The following is a 21,977-nucleotide window of genomic DNA, read 5'->3' as shown; positions in this document are numbered from 1 at the left end:
GAGTAGAATGGGACCCTCTTGGTCACTCTTGTTTCAGACATTTGCCAGTTTGTTGGAAGACCCTTGTTCTGGAACAACCCAGTCCTAGTATGTGAGAGCTGGCCCCAAGGTGCCATGAGATCAAAGAAAAAAGAAGCATACAGATCTGAATCGCACAGAGTACAATTTGTCAGGGTATTTTGCTGAGGGAAGCATGGTCTGGGTGGCAGTAAGTCCTGTAATGTACTTGGTTTATCTTAAGATAATATCAGAGTCAGGCACATCCCTGGACCCTGGATCCATTTGTAAAGCCCACATGTGACTCTAATGGCTTTATCTATTTATTGTTTCTAGGAAAGTATGCAAGAGAAGCCAGCTAGGGTAACTCAGGGGCAATCATGACTATGGTCATATGGATCTGAATCCATACAACTCTGCAAGAGCAAAGGTTCAATCAAGTGCCCACACCTTCTCCACACTATGGTCCTTATGTTTGTGTACTTTTCAAAGCCTTTAACATACTTACTTACTCCTCATATGCATAGCAATTCTGCGTGGCAGGGAGGGAAGCAGGGTCTTTGATAGAAGGAGAATCCAATGTATGGGTGCAGGGTCTGGGTTCGGCATTCTTGCCTGATGTCATGTTAGTATGTATTGACAGAGCTAGGACACCAAGACCCAGTGCTGGGGTGGGGGTGGTGGAGTTGGGAGATGTTTCCCTCCTGTTTGTCCTTATGTTTTCAAGCCTCTCTCAATCATCTTTACTACTTTTCCCATGCAAGGGGGGTGGACATATCTGATTAGTCATGTTGGTGAAGCAACTGGGCCTGTGGAGCTCTTGTTTCCTGCTCCCTTCTTCCTCATATAGCTATCTGCCCACAGAAGCACATGTTCTACTCTACCCGTCCATTCTACAAGGAGGTGAAGTGCTGGAGGAGGAGCTGCCCCAGACTGACATTGTGAGTGGATTGGTAAGGATCAGGAATTCATCTTGCCAGGGACATAAAACACATCTCCAATATTAGTGTTGTTGGTAATAAAATGATGTTTTGGTTTCAAACAGCCTCATGCCTTGGCCTTGTATTTCAGTTAGCTCAGTGGGAAAGAGGGATTTTATTTTGGAGTCCAATAGACAGATCTTAGGATGGGGCCAGTTTTAAGGAATATGGTAAGGTATGGTAGTAGAAACTAATTATTTCATTTGGGAAAGCATCCTAACCTTAGGGTAGGGAACTTTTGAATTGCAGTGTAGTAGTTATCTAAATACACATTCCATACAAAGCTGTGGAAGTCAAAGTCACCACTTCACACACAGTTGTACAACCCAAGCACGGGGACTGTGTGTCCCTTGTCCTAGATCTCAACCATGGTCTATGAAGACAGATTAGCTGAGAAGAGTGATATTGGGTGTGGGGTACAGTAGGAGGTGGGCAATATAGGGGAAGAGGATGTAATGGAGAACAGCCTCTGCATATAAATCAGAGATATTACGGGAAAGAAAATTACAATTTCTACGTAGTTTTTGTTTGGTTTTTTTTTTTGTGTGCCAAGGATTGAACTCAGGGGCATTTAACCACTGAGCCACATCCCCAGGCCTTTTTATTTTGAGACAGAGTCTCACTAAGTTGCTTAGTTATTTTTTAAAGGTATGTAAATTTTATTCTTTTTTAAAAGGGCTACTTTTTAACCCTTATTTATACTTATGAATATAAATTAAGCAGGAATGAAGGCACCTGGAGGGTGATAAACTGTTTGGGGATTAAACTTGGTGTGTTCTTCCTGATCCTTGTATGGCCAGTATCAGCTAAGATGCATTGTCTTCAGAGGGGCCCACCTGCCAATCTAAAGGGGACAACTTTCCTCATTGGAAGTGTAGGGGGGGGGTGATTTCTTCCTTGGTAATTGGTCAAGAGCTTTCTAACATGGAAGGTCAGAAATGTGTTGGTCATAATCCAGTGCCAAGTAGATCTTAAGCTGGACAGATATTCAATTCCCTTACGTCCTGAGCTGCAGGAACTGCAGAGGGTAAGGACTTCTTTCTACCCAGTGGTCACACCAGTAATCTAGAGCAAAGCCAGTCCTTTCCTAGGACAGAGAGGCCAGGGCAGTGTCACAGTTGGTAGGAAGGTCTGTTGCCACAGGCGTCCTCAGCAACAGCCTGCCTCTTGAGCCTGAGTTTTCATGATTTAAAGGTGTGGAAGTTTTATTTCACCCACTGACTCCTTTGCGTCTCTGAAGATATCCTCCTACTTGCAGAAGCGTGTCTGGGGACAGATGTGTAAACAGTTCTGGGCCAGTCTGTTTTACTACTTTAGATTTGAAATCTGCAGATCTGTTTTAACAAGCTCTCTCTGTTGGAATCTTAACAATGTAATGCCCTGAGTAAGGGCAGCTATCTCTCATTAATCTTTGTGTCATACCATGAAACAGTCTGAAGTGTTCTTCAAGTTGAGTGTTCTTGAACTCTACTTATACCTGGACTTTTATATAATCATTCTTTTCTGTTCACAACCCCATCCTACCCCAGCATTCCTCCAGTCTTTTCTCCGCACAACCAGAATGATTGCAACTCCTCATACCTGGGGGGTAGGAATATAAAATGGTGCAGCCACTTTGGAAAATAGTCTTGATAGTTCCTCTAATGGTTAAACAGAGGGTTATATGATGCTGCTACTCTTAGGCATGCACCCTAGAGAAATGAAAACTTGTGTCCACACAAACATTTGAACAGGAGTGTTCATAAAAATATTATTTATAATACCTGAAAAGTGAAAAGAAACTAAATGTCTATCAACTGAGGAATGGATAAATAAGATGTGCAAAATACAGTGAGGGGGTACTGTCTAAGGGGTGTAGGGTTTCTTTTGGGAGATAGTGAGTTCTAAGGTTGATTGTAGTGATGATTGCATCTCTGACTATACCAAGAGCCACAATTGTATACTTTATAGGTGAGTGGTCTGATACACTAATTATATCTCAATAAAGGTATTATAATTAAAGCAAGCAAAAACTGAGTCCTATTTGTCTCCTATTTAAATCTAGTTCTGAAACAAGTCCTGGTGACTTTATGCCATCAACACATAATGAGTCAGTTCATGTCTGTTCTCCATTTCTGCCTCCACCCTAGCCCAATCACCTTCACCTCTGGCCTCCAACTCCTGCCATGGCTTCCTGACTGGCCTTGTGGTTCACTCTTGCCCCCTCCCATGTGGCAAGAATTATCTTCTAAATGCAAACCAGAGCACCATTCTTCTATTTAAAACTCACCAATGGATTCCCCTGGGATTAAATTCCAGTTTGCATTGGAATAAAATATGTTCATCTATAATAAATTCTTCATCATGGTCACTTGAGGTGGCTCTTATCTACCTCTCAGTATCTTTCCGTTCAGCACACCCACCTTATTTCAAGCCTTCAAATGTAAGATTACCTACCCATAATCCATCTGTAATTTTCCCATTTTGGTGTCTTTCAAATGGAGAGTGAGAATCTAAAACACAAGTAAAACTATCTGAGCTCAGAATCATTCTAAACCATTAAAACTGGTTCCCAAGTCTTCACTTCTCTGTCAAACCTAATTTGATACCATTTTTTTTTTCTTTAGCTACTTGCCTTTACTGAGTCCAAAACATTCAACCCAGTTTTCATAAGAAAGCAACTTTCTTTCCATATGTATATATAATTGATGTACTATGGTGTTTGGCTACATAATTACAATAACAACTACAACTGGCCTAAACAGGTGACAGTTTTGAATAAAGGTTGAATGGGTACTGGTGAAATATTTTCTGCTTCTCTTATACAAAAATTAAATTACAATGTTGCTAAGATAATAAGCAAGAACTTTGAAAACTTTGAACAATCTGAAGGATTAAGGATGTTGCTTTGAGACAGTCCATCATTATTGGCCGTTTTAGTTGGTTCCAGTTGGTCATTATTATAATCAATATTGTGGTGGTTCCCCTTTTGCCTCTGTCCTTACACAATTGCTAGATTACTTCCTGGAAATAATCCTAAAGATTCCTGTGAGCATAACTCACCTTTGTTATCATAGTAGATTCCTTTGAAAGAATATCAGGAAGATTGAAAAGAGCAGCTGAGAAAGAGAATTATTTAGTGGTTAGTTTAAAAAAAAAATCCAATACACAAGATATGCTGAGGTCCTGACTTGCTAACTGCAAAGCTTGACTTCGTAGAAGGCATGTATTACATCTCTCCTCCTACAATCCTAACACTGGAATAATACCTGGGGGGAGTAACTCTGGTAGTTACAGAAATAATGGCATAATTAATTTCAAACTACATTGACATAGACACAGCCCAAGCTGTTTGTTCACATTCTGCTTAATGGATCTGTTTGAAGTTCTTAGCCTCAATGGAAAAAGGATGTCCCTGGAAAACATTCCCAGGTAGCTCAAGATATCAGAGAAATGAATGTTTCTCTCATAACTCAGGGGTCCAGTAGAACCAGACATTCCAGTAATTCTCTCAGGTATAAGACACTGCCCCTGTTTCCTAAGAAAACCTTTTTCTTAGTTGTAAAAACTTCAGGACAGGAAGCAGAAAGACCTACTTGTGAATGTTTGATATTAACATTAGGAATGGTGCTATTATCAGACTCCTGAGGCACAATAAGTACTAAGCAGGTGTTCCTAAAAGGTTATGCCCTGTGCTCACTTAGGCAGTGCATGTACTAAAATTGGAACAATATAGAGAAGATTAGCATGGTTCATGTGCAGGAGCTTTTGCAATCTGTGAAGCACTTCATACTTTTCTGAGACTGTTTGCCATGCTGAGAGCTATTCTCTCAGCCTCTGGGATGGACTGTAAGGACTCTGAGTCAGAGAGAGGGGCTGGGGCTTTCTCCTGAAAACTTGTCCCTTTGTGCCTCACTGAAGGCTGAGCCAGTGACCTTGTTTTCCCTCACTGTGACAGAATACCCGAGAAAAAAAAATGGTTTAAAAAGAGGAAAGATTTATTTTAACTCATAATTTTAAAGATTTCAAACTGTGGCTGCTTAGCCATATTGTTTTGGGCCTCTGGCAAAGCAGAACATTGTGGTAGGAGAAGGTGAGGGAGCAATCTTCCAGGAATAAGAGAACAGGGACGAGAAAGGGGGCAGGGTACCAATGGCCTACTTCCCCCAACTAGGCCCCGCCTCCTAAAGTTTTTACCACCTCCTAATAGCGCATTTAGTTATAAATCCAGTATGAATCCTACTAATCCAGTTGTGAGGTCAGAGACCTGTGATACAATCACCTGCCAGAGGTCCCACCTCTGAACACTGCTACACTGGGTACCAAGCCTTCCACACACGAACTTTTGGGGGGCATTTAAGATACAAACCATAACAAGAGACATGAGAACAGTGCCTGGCTTTGTGGAATCAGTGCAGGCACTGGAGTCAAACAATTCTGAATTCAATCCATTCTTCTCTTACCCTCTATGTCACTGTGAACCTGATACCAAACCCTGCAAGCCTTAAAGTTAATGCTCATTCAACAGTATTTATTGAGCACCCACTGTGTGCATGTCTTTGTGCTAACAACTAAAGGCACACAAACCAATGAAATATAGTGAAACTTTGCTCCATAATGAAATGAGAGCAAAGTTTTCAGCCTTGAGGCCAATGGACCAATTTAGTGAAGCAGAATATGGGAGAGTATGTGACACATAATGGCATTCAATCAACACCTATTTTGTTCTCCTTTCCTTACTTCTTCTGCACCAGAGTCTCTGGATTATCAGTTCTTCAAATGTCAAGGAAGGGTCTGAGAAGCCCATGTTGGCTTGAATGAGAAATGCTAACATCAGTTTGGCATGAGCTCTATATTGGCTCTCTTTCATGCCTCCTTCTCTCCCCCTCAGATTTTCATTGCTATTGGGGGAAATTCTTTACTTTCAGAGCCTGTGTTCTACTTTTTCTTCTTCTTGATTCTCTGTGGTGCATCTGACCAATTTCCTCAGAATGATCTCCAGTTCACTAATACTTCCTTTCACTGTGTCTAGTCTGCTATGTGGTCCTGGTGCTCTTGGATGGCTCTGTATGGGTTCAGCCTTATTCTGGAGGCATCATTTTTCCCCTTACATCAACAACAGAAAAATCTTATAGGAATCAGACTCAAGACAAATTCAAAATGAGTGAAATACCCATCTGAATAGGTACTTTAGAAAATTCCTCTGGTAACTGTTAAGAATATAGGCCAGAAATTTTTGGAGGAACAAGAAGCTTACTGATGGGGGACTGGACTAATTATAAAATGTATTTAATTAGCCTGTCTGAAGAGATATGTCTGTTGCAACCATGTCTTAAATAGATACCTAGAAGGTGGTGACTCAATATATGAGTGAGTCTGAGCCAGGTAGAGGGTTTGGGGGAATGAGGACTTTGGGACCAAGGTTTAAGAGAAGGACCTCAGCAGAATGGTTCAACTTCCCTGAGCCTGTTTATTCATCTGCAAAGTAAAAACAAGAACACCCAACTCACAGTGTGACCTTGATCTGATGTGACCTATGTCTGGCTTTCTATTCACTCCTGATCCATCACTGAAGTCACATGCTCAAGCCTTCTTGTACCTCCACTCCTCTAAGTTCATTTCTGCTTGGTGAGCAGTATTCACAGACTCATTCTAGTGAGTCACTCTCCAACCACCCAGACCCACAATAATGAAAATCATGTTTGACATGGATTACAACCCATACAATATCTGGGTGTCTTTGGTAACCAGAAAATCTGATGAGGCAATGGCTGCATAGCTGATGCTTCAGCACCAGACAATATGGGGAAGCAAGCTGCACATTCCAAGTTAAGCCTGTGCATCCAGAAGTTGGAACCTGCCCATCCCCACAGGTCTTTCCACTTTCATTCCCCAAACAAAGGAGTGCCAGTGAGCCTGTCCTTTGCACCCTCTCCTCACCTTCTGTGCATCAGCTGCCTGAGGAGATAAGCAGTCAGGAAAAAGAGAGTGAGGGAGCCAGCTTGCCTGCCATTCCCCTCTGCAGGCTGTAGGTGAGGACCCCTACTCCCAGCATAGCCCTCTCCCCCCAGCATTTCCCTGCACCAACCCCAGTTCCTGGACAAGCAGCAGGGGGAGAGCAGCAAGTCCTATCAGGATACATCAGAAGACGAAAACTCTCTCTCCACCATGGTGGGACCACAGCCCATACCCAGGGCAACAGCAAGAGCTAGAAGGGGGCTAACAGGAGAATTGCCACCTGTGTTTCACAAACATGCTGCTGCATACCACATTGCTGCCTACCAGTCCAAAAGACAAGCCCTGGAGTCAGAAACAAAGTAACTCCACAAATAGATGACAGAGACAGAAAAAAACAATGGACCACCAGAGGACCCTAAGCTCTGTGAGATTGTGGGCAAGAGCTCAATTGGTCAAGGCAGTACAAGGACTAAACTTCCCCTGAGCAGTTCTCTATCTTTCTCCACATGTTGTGTTCTGTCTCTTAAACAGACATTAACCAAATACAGGTTTGAAGGATGTTTCCCTGCTCTATTTACACAGTATCAGTCTAATTGTGCACTCTGCTGATGTTATTGTGTTTAGGATGGCAGAAACATGTATAGGTAATGGTAGGGTAAGAAACATCTAGTTAGGTGTTGGGTAAAGAAGAGTTTGCAGAGTAATCTCTTCACATTTTAAACATTTAGATTGTGTAGATCATCATTTTAGTAAGGACAAGCCAGAGCAAAGGAAGTGAAAAAGAACCTTTTTCTGATTTTTTGTTCATTTTCCTGCCAGGGCAGTCTGCCCTTGAAAAAGCATGCCCCTCAAACATCTGCTATTCCTTGCACTTGCAAACTCATTAATGGCATTTTCCCAGAGACCCAGAAATAGCAAATTCCATTAAAAGGCTTATCATTAAATACAATGCAGCTCTTTATGGGGGAGAAGGATGGCCTCTGAATAAGAGTCCATTAGGGCTGTGGGCTGGAAAAAACGGGTCAGCTTTCTTTTAAGGGAGAAATTAATACAGCAGGCAAGAGCCAGCAATACTGCCAACGTTCATCTTGCAAAGCTTTCCCTCTTCTTGCTGCCAAAGTGCATTCATCCAGACTTGCTATTCCTGTCCTCAGCCTCCTGGAGCAAGGCCCATTTGTCCTGAGGAAGACTATCAAATTATCTGGCGACAGCCTAAATAAATATGAGAGGGAAGATTAGAACTGAGTATTCTGTGAGTGTGTGTGTGTGTGTGTGTGTGTGTGTGAGAGAGAGAGAGAGAGAGAGAGAGAAAGTATGCCCATGCTCGCACACTTTCGCATGTATACTGACTGTAATCTAAACCAGGTCACTAAAAGCAAAGCTAATCAGTAACTCATTTGCTGACCTGTCTCTCTTTTGGTGGGTCCTAATATCATTTTCATGAGACGTGCATGACTCATTGCCAAATCCAGGAGGTGCTGTCCCCAGGAAGAGCCAATATAGAGAAACTTGTTTTTGATATAGCAGGTCAGCATTCACAAGGTCTGTGCAGCATCCTCTCTCCTCACTGTGACTTAGGCCAGCTGAAGCACAGTACTTGGAGGGACCTTAGTTGCCAAGGTTGACGGGCAGGGGAAAAACTAGCACTGAACAAAATGGGAGCTGGGAATTGAATTGAGAATAGCCACGGACAATGTCCAAAAACAACACAGGAATGAGTGGGGCACATCCCTATCCTGGGAGAGCTGTCCAGCTGGGCAGGGTAGGGCAGTGAGGTTTCCCCAGGTGGAATTGTTCAGAAGTCAGGGGAGTGGGAAGTTGGAAGTAGGCGCTCTGTCCAAATTCAGCAACATCCCCTAGCAGAAAACGGACATGAAGACCCAATGCCACAGGAGAGGGTAAGCAGGCTGCCAGATTCTTAGCAAACAGCAGAGAATTTAAGGAGTCTGTAAGACGTTCACAAAGAGACTTACAAGGTAATTTGATATATAATTGTGCTAGTTTATATGTTTGTATATCTAGCAAATATTTGTTTGCTCCTGTCATCCTCTTTAACCCTGTGAGTAGAGATTACTTCCACATCCCTTTGGTGATGGGCTTCTCTGAAACTTTGGTGTATAGTATGTTAAAGGAAGTGAACACAGGAAGAGGCCTGAGCTGGTACAGATTGGTGATTGCTATGAGAAGAGTAGGCAAAGTAGCCACTGCCCTACAGCCAGGCCTTAACAGAGCAGACCAGTACCCGGCTCCTAGTCTGAACCAGACTAGTATGACCTGACACTTGAAGCCTAGAGCAGATCCATTCAACTGAGCTCACAGGATCAATCAGGTCAGCCACTGTTAACATCTATGAGAATAAGTGCTTCAAACTGGAGGTAACTGAGTTTAATTTTTATGTGACATACTTGTGGGCAGTCACTGACTTCTGCAGTAGACCTGGAACTTGGAAAAGATGTTTGGTCTAGAGATTGCTTTTAGAAAAAGTGCATTTGTTCATTTACTCAGCAAATATTTAGTTCAAACTTAACTCTCTGCTGAGTACCTTCATTTACTGATATGGAGGATACAGTTCAAGATCCCTATAGGAGCAGGCCTCTTGACAGGTTTCCTAGAGAGAATTTGCAGAGTGAGAAGAGAAGGCCATCAAAATGGAATCTCAGGGATTGCTAGCCCATGAAGGAAACTTTAGAGAGGTTAAGAGGAGACTCAAGTGAGGGAGGTGCTTCAGAACCCCAGGAAGAGAGCCATCAACCTTTAATGAGGAAAGAGTGTTTACCAGGGACAGGTTGTGTGGAGAGGTGAGGTGGACTGAGGCCTGAACTAGTCATTGTTAGTCTGGATGCCAGAACCATGGTGGTCCAGGGCTAGGAGCCTGGTGCAGAGAGCTTGGTGCAGATGTGTATGAGTCTGCACAGGCTGCCATGAGAGAAAACCACAGACAACATGGCTTAAACAACCCCATGTTTATTTCTCACCTTTCTGGAGGCTGGAAGTCCCAGATCAGGGCATGGCAGGGCTGATTTTTGGTGAGGGTCTCTTCCTGACTTGCAGACTTCCCACTGTGTCTTCACGTGGCCTTTCTTCTATGCACTCATGGAGAGAAAAAGAGCTCTGGGGTCTCTTCCTCTTCTTAAAAAGGATACAAATCCTTTTTAGTTTGAGCCCCACCCTTATGACTTTATTGAACAAGAATTACTTCCTTAGGGCTGCCACGTGTGAATGTATAAGCCATTTCTGCCTCTTCACTGCTGTTCCTGGGGTCTGCCTTGGGAAGAGGAGCTCCTCAGCTGCATCTGCCTACTGTTACAGAGTGAGCAGTCTGGAAGGGGAAGACGCCTCTCCCTCTGGCTTCCAGCTGTCCTAGTGAGAGCCTTAAGGGCCTTCTCAGGCTTTCACTTTTCTTACAGTCCCTTCTCTGGGGGGACAAGATGCTTGTTCCTGAGGTTTCTGAGCACCTAGGTCAGATAACACATGAGGGCCACCATCCTGAGCACCTTTCCTACTGACAGTGAACTAGGGCCCAGTCGAGGTATTACCTTAGGTTTGGGGCAAGGCTTCTCAGTCTGGCCACTACTAACATTTGGGATCAATGAATTCCTGATTGTAGGGGTTTCCTGTGCAATATAGGATATTTAGCAGTATCCCTAGCCTGAAGTCACAAATACCAATGGCCTTCTCCAAGTTGTAGCCACCAAAAATGTCTCCAGATAATGCCAGATTTCTCCTGGTCAGGGACAGAGGGCTGTGCTGTTCTCAGCTGTTGAAAACCGCTGACTTAGGGCAAATTCCTTGATCATTCAGAGCTGAAGCAGTCTTTGGCATTGATTTTGAAGAGCCTTTGGTTTACTATGGCAGGACTCAACTGGAAATCCCAGAGTCCTCTGGAGAAAGGACATTTGTTACAGAAAACCCAATTGACTCTTATGCAAATATGCAACACTGTATTGGCCCTTTCTGGTAAGTCAGATTTTCGGAAGAGTCTAGGATTAGAGTCCTATTTTCCCAGAAGTCTTTTAGGATTCAAGTGCTCTGAAAATTAAAAGAACATTTCACATATAACTAGCAATACCAAACAATGCTACATGCATAGCCTGTGTAATAATAATACATAATAAATTATTTGGGGAAAGAGAGAAAAAAGAGAGAATGAGAATGGGAATGGGGGCCACCAGAGAGGCTTGGTGTCAGAGGCCTGGATTTGAGCATAGGGTTGATCTTGAACCTTCATTTTTTTCTAGAGCTTCAGTTTTTCATCTACAGTATTGATGAATTTATTAATTTAGTAATGGAGGTATTAATCTCCACATCCTCCATGGGGTGTTTCTAGGCTCAGGTGAGAACTTATACATGAATTACTAACAAAGTGAGCATTTCATGAAATGCTGGGTTGTTTAGGGAACTCGGCGAGATGTAGTGAAAGAGCCCAGCTGTTTTAGTAATGCCTGAGTCACATCAGTGTCTGCCGCAGCCCTTATGGAGCCTCCAAAATCACCAAACACATTCCTTAGACTCCTCACAGTTCAGGTATTGGAACCAATATCCACCATGGTGTGTAGAATGGTAACTAAATGCCACGTGAATGGCTGTAAATCACTGCTGAGAATGGCTGAAGATTCTATTGAATGATCTTTGAGAACCCAGAGCCCAATATCAAGTGTAAGCTGCTTGGTGAGCTGTGACACTTTGCATGTAAACCTCCACCAATGCTGCAGAAAGTCTGCTGCTCCAAACCCCTATGAAGGTGATCTTTAAGAGTGTAGCATCTGGACAGTGTCCACCATGGGACAGCATTAACAGGAGAAGGGCAGAACATTAGAACAATGAGTTTATCAGTAAGCCAAAGCAAGAAGGTGGCATTAGAAGGGACAGGAGAGTACAGAAGCCAAAAGATGAACCCTCTGCAACCAGGTAAACCACCTGAGCAGAGAGAGAAAATGAAGTGAAATAGTCAAATAGCATGATCCACGTGGCAGTGTTTCTTAACTGTGAAGTCCTGCGGAAAGAGGTATGTTGTTGTGATCCCTTAGCAGTGTGCAGCTGTCACTCGGGCCTCCCTCCTGCTAAGTGCCATTTAACAGCCTCCAAGAATCTTATTTATAACCCCTTTCACTTCTCTGTGGGAGCACCGTCACTTATGCAATAAAAATGACAACGCAGCCTTCTGCAGATGCTTCAGTAGGCATTAGAGGTCAAACCATCTCTTCCTCTTGCCTTGGAAAAAAAATTGCAGCTGTCACATTTCTAAAACAGACACAAAAGCCAGGACCAGAGAAAACCGGCCTTCTACATTATCTTCCCAGCACAGACAGCTCCTTGGCTGTGGCTCCAGGGAGGCAGGCAGGTGGTTGGTTAGTTCCGTGGCTAGTTGGCTCTAGGATGCACAGCCCGTACTGAAAGCAACTCTGGGCTGTTTGAACCTGCTGCCAATGCTGAATAAATGATCCCTGATGGCTAAAGTGACACTCATATCTCTCATGAAGCATTGCTGCTTCTAAAAATATACCAGCTACATCCCTTTTAAGGTGGCCTATTTTAAAAACCAACATATAATTAAGTTAATGCTAACAAAAGGGAACAAGGTTTAGTCCTTTGTGCTTCTTGGGCTGGAAATAACAGAAATAATTTAGTCATTCCACCCATCTACAGAATGAATACTAGAGAGGTTCAGTGCTTTCCCTGAGATCACACAGCAGGTTAATAGAGAATGTTTAGTGGGGGTGGAGGAATATCAGTAGTTCTAGTTTGAGCATGCTCAGTTTAGGAGTCCTGTGAGACATCCAAGTTTAAAAGTCAAGAAGACAGTGGGATATTTTTAATAGTCCTTCAAATGAGAGGTCAGTTTGAATTATAAATTTAGGAGTGGACACTATTGATTACCTAACACACACATATTCTACCCGATTCCAGAGTGTGCTGCAGAGACTGAAAAGAAAATTATATTTCCCAGAATTCCTTGCAGCTAAATTTCTTGGTGTGATTTTGGTTATACAAACCATGTGCTCTCAAACAATATATTTGTTGTTGTTTATACAACAATTTGCTATGAAATTTAAAATATATATAACATTAGAAAGGGTTGTTGCTCAGCCTCCAAAATCACCAATGCATGTGAATCTTGCCTCATTTGGACCAGTACCTACTCCCTACATCTAATTATTTTATAGCACTCTCAAAAGTATTTTATCCAGGCTGGGATTGTAGTTCAGTGGTAGAGCACTTGCCTAGCATGTGTGAGGCACTGGGTTTGATCCCCAGCACCACATGAATAAATAAATAAATAAATTATAAAAAAAATTTTAAAGTATTTTGTCCATAAATATTTCAGTGTACATCTCTGAAAGAAAAGCATCCTTTTTATAGCACATCCACATTACCATTAGCACATTGAAAAAACAATAGAAACCCTAACATCACAAAATATCTGGTCAGTGTTTGTATTTAACCAACATTTTTCTAGTACTTACATAATTTTGTCTCAGTGTTTTTACAGATTTTTTTTTTGAAATCAGAATTAAATAAGAATTTATATGTTCCAATTGGTTGATAATGTCTGTTAGTATTAGGTGTCTCTTTACACACTTACATACTCATTGCCTGTAATTTCCAAAAGTTTGGATTTTGCTGATTGCACCCTTAGATGTTCTTTAATACATTGTCCTGTCACGATATTTCCTGTAAGTTGGTAGTTATGTCTAGAAAACTGGTTAGATTTGGGTTCAAATTTTCGGCAAGAAAACTTAATAGGAACTGTTGTGAACATCCATCAAGAGGCACATATTGTTAGATTTTGTGTGTGTGTGTGTGTGCGCGCGCGTGCGCATGTGGTTAGCAGTTGTTTTAGTCAGCTTTTTTTGTCCCTGTAACCAAAAGACCAGATAATAACAACATAGAGAAGGAAAACCTTATTTTAGCTCACAGTTTCAGTGGTTCAGTCCATGGTTGGCCAACTCCATTCCACACCCTTCTGCCACGATTGTTCTGCCTTAATGTTAATGCTAGCAAAATGGAAAGGTTTAGTCCTTTGTGTTTCTTGGGCTGGAAATAACATAGAAATAATTTAGTCATTTCACCAGTTTACAGAATGGAGACTAGAGAGGTTCTGAGCTTTCCCTGAGGTCACACAGCAGGTTAATAGAGAAGGTTTAGTGGGGGTATGATAAAAGGGTAGAAGGCAGGAGGGTGTGGTAGAAGAAAGCAGCTCAGGACTTGGCAACCAGGAAGCAGAGAACGGATTCTTCTCGCCAGGGGACAAAACACAAACTCCAAAAGCATACCCTGAGTGACCTACTTCCTCTAGCCACAACCTGCCTACAGTTACCACCCAGTTAATCCATCAGTGGACTAATCCACTGATTAGATTGAGGCTCTCATAATCTAATCATTTCACCTCTGAGAGTTCCTGCATTATCTCACATGTGAGCTTTTGAAAAACCAGCAATTGCAAATAGACATCACTGGGTGTAATGGAGAAATGGAGGGCTGTGTGGGATGCAGTGGAGCATAAAGGAAGGGGACCAATTAGTTGGGTAGAGGGATGACAAAATGTCAGGACAGGGGTCAAACAGATTTGAGAGGAAACTTCATGAAAAACCCAGCTACTGAAGTTGAAAGGACACTTTAGCATTGCAAACTGAAGGATGTATAAGCAGGCTAAAGCACTGCAGACAAATTAGAAATAACTACTACCTTCAAGGGCAAATGATGAAGTTAAGAGAGGAATAAGGGTGTCGATCACACTGCATTCCAGTTGAGAAATATGTTCACTGCCTGAGTCTTTGGTGTTCTTTTAATTTTAACAAGTACAGCTATCTTGGATTCAGTGCAGACCAAAGCTTTTTTTGGTGATGATATTGGATGTATGAGTGCAGTCATATATCATTCTGGGAATTCATCTGCAATTCTCATTTACGTACCTGACTTGTAGAAGGTATCTTTCTGTCCTTTTTTAAAAAAAATAGCTTCTGCAAATTCTGTGTGGCAGACTGGTGCAATGCCCTGAGACTCCTTCTGTGATCCTATTTTGGGATGCACCTCTATCCTCAATCCTGGAAATAGGGCGAACACTTAAAAAGGCAATGTAGCCTATTGAGATCTCTAGAGGTTCCTTCCCACTTTAAGAACACAACTCTCTGTGATAAAAGAAAAACTCAAAACGTTGTTGTTACTCATTTGTTCATCTAATAACCCATTTCTCTTTAATCCATTCATCCTATGGAACCACCCAAACATCCATCCTTTGTATTACCTCCTGTGCCCATCCAACCTTTTTAGCAACCACTCCTCTATCTTTCCTCTTAACTAACTACTCTTTATTTCTTTAGGTTAATGCACCCATGTTTACCTTTTAATACACCCCATGTTCACCCATTAACCTATTAAACCCCAGTTCCAAATCCCTGGTTCCTTCCCTTGTACCATCAAACTCTTCAATGGCAGCACTACCCCAATCAGTTCTACCTATTATAGTTCCTCCAAGCTACTAGTACAATAAAGGCTTCCAACTTCAGTCCTCCCCAATGAAAATGCAGCCAGTCATTTTGTACCAACAGTTACTGTTCATGGTGGGCTTGGAATTCATGTTGGCCCTCAAGCTGCAGATTCTATCCCACCATACTTGTGCCTCTCTGAACTTGCTTGCTTGATTCTTTAGGACCAGAATCACTCTCTAGTCTTCCAGTCTAGGCTGACCTCCTTCAATAGACTGGATCTCACTGGAGCCACATCTCTGCTCAGAGATGGTCCCAAATATTGCTGAGACTTGAATGTTGCTACCAGCCAGACAACCCACATTAACAAAAAATTATTCGACCCCAGATGTCAACAGTGATATAGGTGAAACCCTACATTAAAATATAAGAATATGAAGCATAATTAATAAAAAGAATAAAGCTAGCTGGGCCCAGTGGCATGTGCCTGTAATCCCAGCAACTCAGGAGGTTGAGGCAGGAGGATTGCAAGTTCAAAGCCAGCCTTCACAAAAAGTGAGGCACTAAGCAATTCAATGAGACCTCATCTCTAAATAAAATACAAAATAGGGTTGGGGAATGTGGCTCAGTGGCCAAGTGCCTCTGAGTTCAATACCCGGTACCAAAAAAAAAAAAAAAGAATAAGCTTCTTTTATGAATGTCTGTAAAATGTTTTAGTCTTTTTTTTTTTTTTGCATATATATAAAACTGATTTGTAATGTCTTACTGGCATCCCTAGGGTCAAGGTTTGTAAAGTTAAAATAGAATCATAAGCATTAAATCAATAATTTTTTCCAACAAGTATGATTAAAGAATAAGATACACAATGATGATGAGGGTGTGGGGAAGCAGATACCATTTTAGGCTGGTGGTAAGACGAAACAGTATGACTATTTTCAAAAGCAGTTTGACAATATGTGTGATGACTCTTAAAGATGTTTGTACGCTTACCAACTCAATTTCTGCTTTGAGAGTCTGTTCTAAAAGAAAATCCAAACTATGAATAAAGCTTTAATACAGATCTTGTTTTCTAAACCCCATCATTTATAAGTCGACATTGAAAATAACATTTCCATCAATAGGTATAAATAGCAATAAAATATTCTTGAAGTAATGATGTAATTTTATGTCAGCATTAAGTGTGATGTTTATGAAGGAAAGACACTGATATTACAATGGTAAATGTAAAAATGAGGAAATAAAATTGAAGACAAATCATGAGTGTAGGTATGAAAATAAATGCCTTAAAGTACATATGTACAAAAGAGATCTGGCAGGAGACACACCAGCATGTTGGTGTGACTGTTCCTTCATTCTAGTAGGATCAGAGATGGTTTTTTATTCTACTTTTTATTTCTTTAGGGTAATGCACCCATGTTTACCTTTTAAGACAATGAAACTGAGTTTTTAAGGTTATGCAATGATATTAAGCTTATTATGTTCTAGGCAACAAATGAGAACATATAGTTCATACTGACAATTCAACTTTAGATCCATTTCCATTCACAGTTCTTTCTTTTCTGGCTTCCTTTTTATTTATCCCATGAATTCCTGAACTAGAGTCCATAGACATTAAGACATTAGAGATGCACTTCAGAAGGTCCTTAACTACCTAAAGTTGCAGGATGTATGTACTCTTTAAAAAAAATAAGAAGAATGTTTAATTTGGAACAGTTTTATTGTTATTCTTTTGATTTGTTTTTACCTTGTATACTACTTTATAGTGAAAATAGAATGATTCTAAAAAAATTACACAGAAATATTGAAGGGACAAAGCCATATGTCAAATCTAAGGATAACTGTGGATCAACTCCAGAACTGACAGTGGACCAAAGGACCCTGAACCCTCCTGAGGATGCCCTACTGATACCTGGATCTTTGAGGCCAGGTTAACTTTGGGAGGCAGACAGTTTAGGTGGTTCCAGTTAGGTAGGCAGTTGCTAAAGGCCAGTTAATTGTTTGTACCCTCCTGGGTCTGTGAGATACTCTAGAATATAGCACACCCCAAAAGATCAAGAGTGGACATTTCACAATGTCACAGAGAGTTTCCTGTCAAGTGTCATTCTAAGTACTGGCATATATTAAGCTGGGGGAGAAAAAACAAATAGCCTTTGTACTTCTGACTCATTCTCAACTTCTTGTTTACTTCATGTTTTGCTTAGTTAAAAAAAATAACTGTCCCTAAAATTCTGAAGTGACATCCCCTACCCACATTATAGATCTGTAAATTAAAGAAATATAGATAAGCCGGAGGTTCACATTGCCTCCCATAGTCTTTTCTTCCATGGCTGACCAACTCCAGACTCCTCGGCTTCATAGCTGTTGTCTAAACATACTGAGAATATCTTCACCACGTTGCTGCCTGAGGAACAAATCTCTTCTCACTTTTTATGACCTGCTGTAATGTTACCAGCTATAAGAAATCACCTTGGCACATCCTGCCCTCCACCATGCATAATCAATGACTTCCATGGCTTCTCACAACACATTATAGATAACCAGAAAAGTGACTTTTATAAAAATTAAGGAAATTTTGAATATAAGTTATTGTCTATCAACATTTTACGGAGTTTATTCTGTGTACTACCCATATCAAAGGGGAGCTTCAAAAAGGACAAAGTCTCAGGAGCTACCCTCCTCTTCAGCAAAGTTCTCAGAGGGTTGGATTCAGGAAGTGCCTTTTCCAAAGAGTTCTGAAAAGACAGTTCTGTATGCTGAATTATAAGAACCATTGGCTGAGGAAAAACAGTGGCTCACATCATTATGTAGAGTCTCCAGTCATGGAGGAACTGTGCAGAATTACTTACCTTATCTAAGAAGATGTCATCAACGCTGAGTTTCTTTATAGTGACAAATGCCAAGTCTAACAAAGAACCATAGGCCCCAAAGAGCTGTGGATCAGAGATCTAAATATATGTTTCTAATTTTTCTCTTTGATAAAATGGGGATAATATTCTAGAATCTTAAAAAACAGGTAGAAGTTGTGAGGAAGAAGGGACCGCAGAAATTCAGGTCAATAACTTCAATGCTACAGATGAGATTAAATAAAGGATTCCACTTGTGTCCATTTCAGTCATCCCAAAATTGGAAACCAAGTTGATTTAGATGTGCAAGAGATTTATGGGGAGAAATGTCTCTAAAAGAAAATATAGGAGGGAACAGGAGGAGGCAGAAAGCATCTGTTGACCGTGCTGCAGGTCTGACACCTGTGAGAGGAGAAGGAAGGAGTGGAGTCCATGGGCGTTATGGTTTGGGTCTGAAATGGCATCCAAAAAAGCTCATGTGCTGGGCAATGCAGCAATGTCCCAAGGTAGGGCTTTTAAGGAATGATCTGATCATGAAGGCTCTAACCTCATCCATGGGTCAATCTGTCTGGCAGCTTAATAATTTGAATAAGCTTCTGGGTGGTAACAGTAGGCAGTTGGGGCATGACTGGAGGAAGTAAGTCCCTGGGAGTGTGTCCTTGGGGACTATATCTGTCCTGGTCTCTTTCTCTCTCTCTGTCTCTCTGTCTCTGCTTCCTGGCTGCTGTGAGCTGAACAATTTTCCTCCATCATGCCCTCTGCCATGATGTTGTGCCTCACTTTAGGGCCAAAAGAGTGGAGAAAGCTGAACAGGGACTGAGATCTCTGAGTCTATGAGCCAAAATAAATCTTTCCTCCTCTAACTTGTTCTTGTTTGGTATTTGGTCACAGAGATGCAAAGCTAGCTTTCACAATAGGAAAGTCCTCAGACTGCCATACACCCATGAAAAAGTCTTGGCCAGACCAATGAGGAGTTCCTGAACAAAGATTGAAGATGAGAGGAGTCATGTTGGGCAGAAATAGCCCAGTCTTGCTGTCCCCAGCAGGCTTAGTTGTTGGCTAGAAGTAGCTTAAGAGGAGTCATTACTTTGTTGTGAATATCTCCGTGGATCAAAAGGTGTGAAAGATAGAAGCTGTCAACTAAATATACTCCCGACATCAGGTTTCCTTGAAGGGAAATCTGAATAGCATACTTCCTCCCCTTTCCAAAGAGACTTGCATAGGGTCCTCAATCTCAATGCTGTACTTCCTGTCTTCCCATCTCAGTCATGACTTAAGCTGGGCCAACTAGACTCTTGGGTATAAAATTCAAACATTAGAAGAAAGAAATCGTCTTCTTACTTGAATGGCAAACCTATAATTGCAAGGTAGGGTGGTAATTTCCTATTTCTTGTTACATGAGAGGAGCAACTCCTCAGAATAAAGAGAAGTAGAATCCAGCAGCACTGAGAGGTGAGTGGAGAGAGAGAGAGAGAGTTTGTATATTTGTAATGGGCACATGGTGTCCTTAGTCCTAGTCCCCAAGACCCTGCCTAGTGCCTCCTGCACTGGGAGCTTCCTCAGAAACATGGGTCAGTGTATTCTGTTTTACTTGGTGAAGTAGGCAGATTTCTCAGATGACCCAAATTCCTAGCCCCTGGACCACACACCGTTTCCCAGTTATTGCATCAAACACTAATCTAGGTTTTGCAGTAAGGGATTTTGCAGTTATAATCAAGGTCCCAAATAAAATGACTTTAAGAGAGGGAGATTATTCAGGTGAACCTGACTTAATCACATGAGCCCATAAAGCTGAATCTAGAGATTAAAAATAAATCAGATTTGAAGTGAGAAAAGCTCAGTGAGGGAGATGGAGAAGTTATAGAGTAAATAATGAAGGGATCCTCTAGGAGCTGAGAGAATTCCCCTGATGGCAGTTTCACAGCCACAGAACTTAATTTATTAGAAACAGGTTTTCCTCCAGGGTCTTTAGACTTGAGCTTAGCCAGAACAACTCCTTGGCTTCATGCAGTTCTTGAGATTCTAAGCAAAAAACTCAACTGTGCCACACCTAGACTTCTGATACACTGAACTTATAAGTGACCAAGTTCATGGTGATTTGTTAATTAGCAATAGAAAGTGAGTTTGTTTACTTTACACCTCAAGAAGTCCAGACCAAACCACTGGGGAGAACAGAGGCTCATTTTTACTCTCCCCATCAAGACTCTAGAAACTATTTTTCTTTGCTGTTTCACTTGGGTATGAATCTGCTGCAGTGGTATCTGTTATTGACTATCTAGTGTGATTAAAGATTCCAAAAATTGCATCTGAATGGAGTCAGAGGGAACACAGGATGGTTCTTGGTTCTAAGATAAGCTGGGGCCATTGAAGGAATGAAGAGGAGAATAAGAGGAAATGGCTGACAGGAGATGGTGTCTGGGGACCCAAAAGAGAAAGGTCTCCTGACTATTCTTCCAGCTCCCCCTGTTTCAGCACAGCAGCCAGAGTGCTGTTTCTATAATGTGAATCAGATCCTGTCCCCCTGCTCAAAACTCTACAGGTCTTCTTGTCTCCAAAGGGATGAAATGAAGTTCTTCATTGACCTAAAGGACCTTTGCCACATCTCCCTGTCCTCTCATTGTCCCCTCTTCCCCATCCACACTCACCTCCTTGTGAAACCACCAATACCATATGTTCCCTATGCCTGTAGGACTTGATCTTAAAATAATGATAATAAATAATAATAATAATAATAAATGATTCCAGTAAGAACACTTGACAAGGGATTTAACCTCTTAGCAAAAATTTCAGTTTACCACACATTATTGTTGACTGTAGGTATAATGTTATGCCACCATTCTCTAGAACTTACTCATCTTGCTTTGTAAAACTTTATACCCATGGAGAAACTCCCCATTTCCCCCTGTCACAGCTCCCTGGTAACCACCATATTATTCTTTGATTCTCCAAATGTGTCAATTCTTTATGCAGGTGGAGTCATGCAGTATTTTCCTTTCTGTGACTGGCTTATTTCACTCAGCAAAATGTCCTCCAGGTTCATCCATGTTGGCTAGGGCTTAGCTGTTAAATTCTGGCCTGGAATGCTCATCCTTCAGATACCTCACTACTCTTTATCTTTGCAAGATCTTTACTCAAATGTTACTTTTTAAAGAAGCCTCCCTTGACCACCCTGTGTAAAATTGCAACTCCATGCCCTGAAATATTCCTTCCTTGCTTATATTCTTTTAATTAACACTTGTCACTATCTAACAAATTGTTTAATTATTTAACCTTTATGTATTTTCTGACTCTCCCACTAGAATGTTAGCTTTGTGCGAATAAGGACTTGAGTTTGTTTTAAGCCTGCCATGCCCCCAATACCAAGAGCAGAGCTTGTCACATAGTGGACACTCCATAAATGTTTGCTAAATGATTGATCAAAAGGGAGACGTGTGCATAAGGAGAGACATACTGTTATCTTCTAAGGGTAACTTCTTTCTCTTTACAAAGAATTTGGTGGTGAGCATATCCTTGAAGAAAAAAATGGTGGGTTAGCTGCTTGTTCCCACTAGCTACAAGAATCCAGGATAAGAACAACGAGGTCTCGCAGCTTGCTTTTCATGTGGAGCTGACAGTGTAGACTGCTGTGATGGAAAAAGAAATACATGATATAAAACATAACCCCCCCATGTGGCTTTATGATACAAAGCACCTGGGGGCCTGGAGGTTGGCTCTTGATGACGGTTATCTTTTATAAATATTAAATAAGTATAATCTCAAAACCACTCACTCATCCCTCCCAGCCTGCTTCCAAC

The 21,977-nt window shown here is 41.5% G+C and overlaps 1 protein-coding gene and 1 non-coding gene across 2 annotated transcripts in view; both read left to right on the top strand.

The window, feature by feature from the left end:
* The window catches only part of Fam184b (family with sequence similarity 184 member B), a 111,029-nt gene that overhangs the window by 7,128 nt on the left and 81,924 nt on the right, over positions 1-21,977 (top strand). The gene's annotated exons all lie outside the window — the stretch shown is intronic.
* On the top strand, positions 4,649-4,753 carry LOC114101070 (U6 spliceosomal RNA). The gene has a single exon (XR_003584215.1). It is a non-coding gene; the product is annotated as a U6 spliceosomal RNA (small nuclear RNA).

Source organism: Marmota flaviventris, chromosome 7, assembly GCF_047511675.1.
Source record: "Marmota flaviventris isolate mMarFla1 chromosome 7, mMarFla1.hap1, whole genome shotgun sequence".
Lineage (NCBI taxonomy): Eukaryota > Metazoa > Chordata > Mammalia > Rodentia > Sciuridae > Marmota > Marmota flaviventris.
Note: the sequence above shows the minus strand (reverse complement) of the source record. Positions and strands in the feature narration are given on the sequence as shown.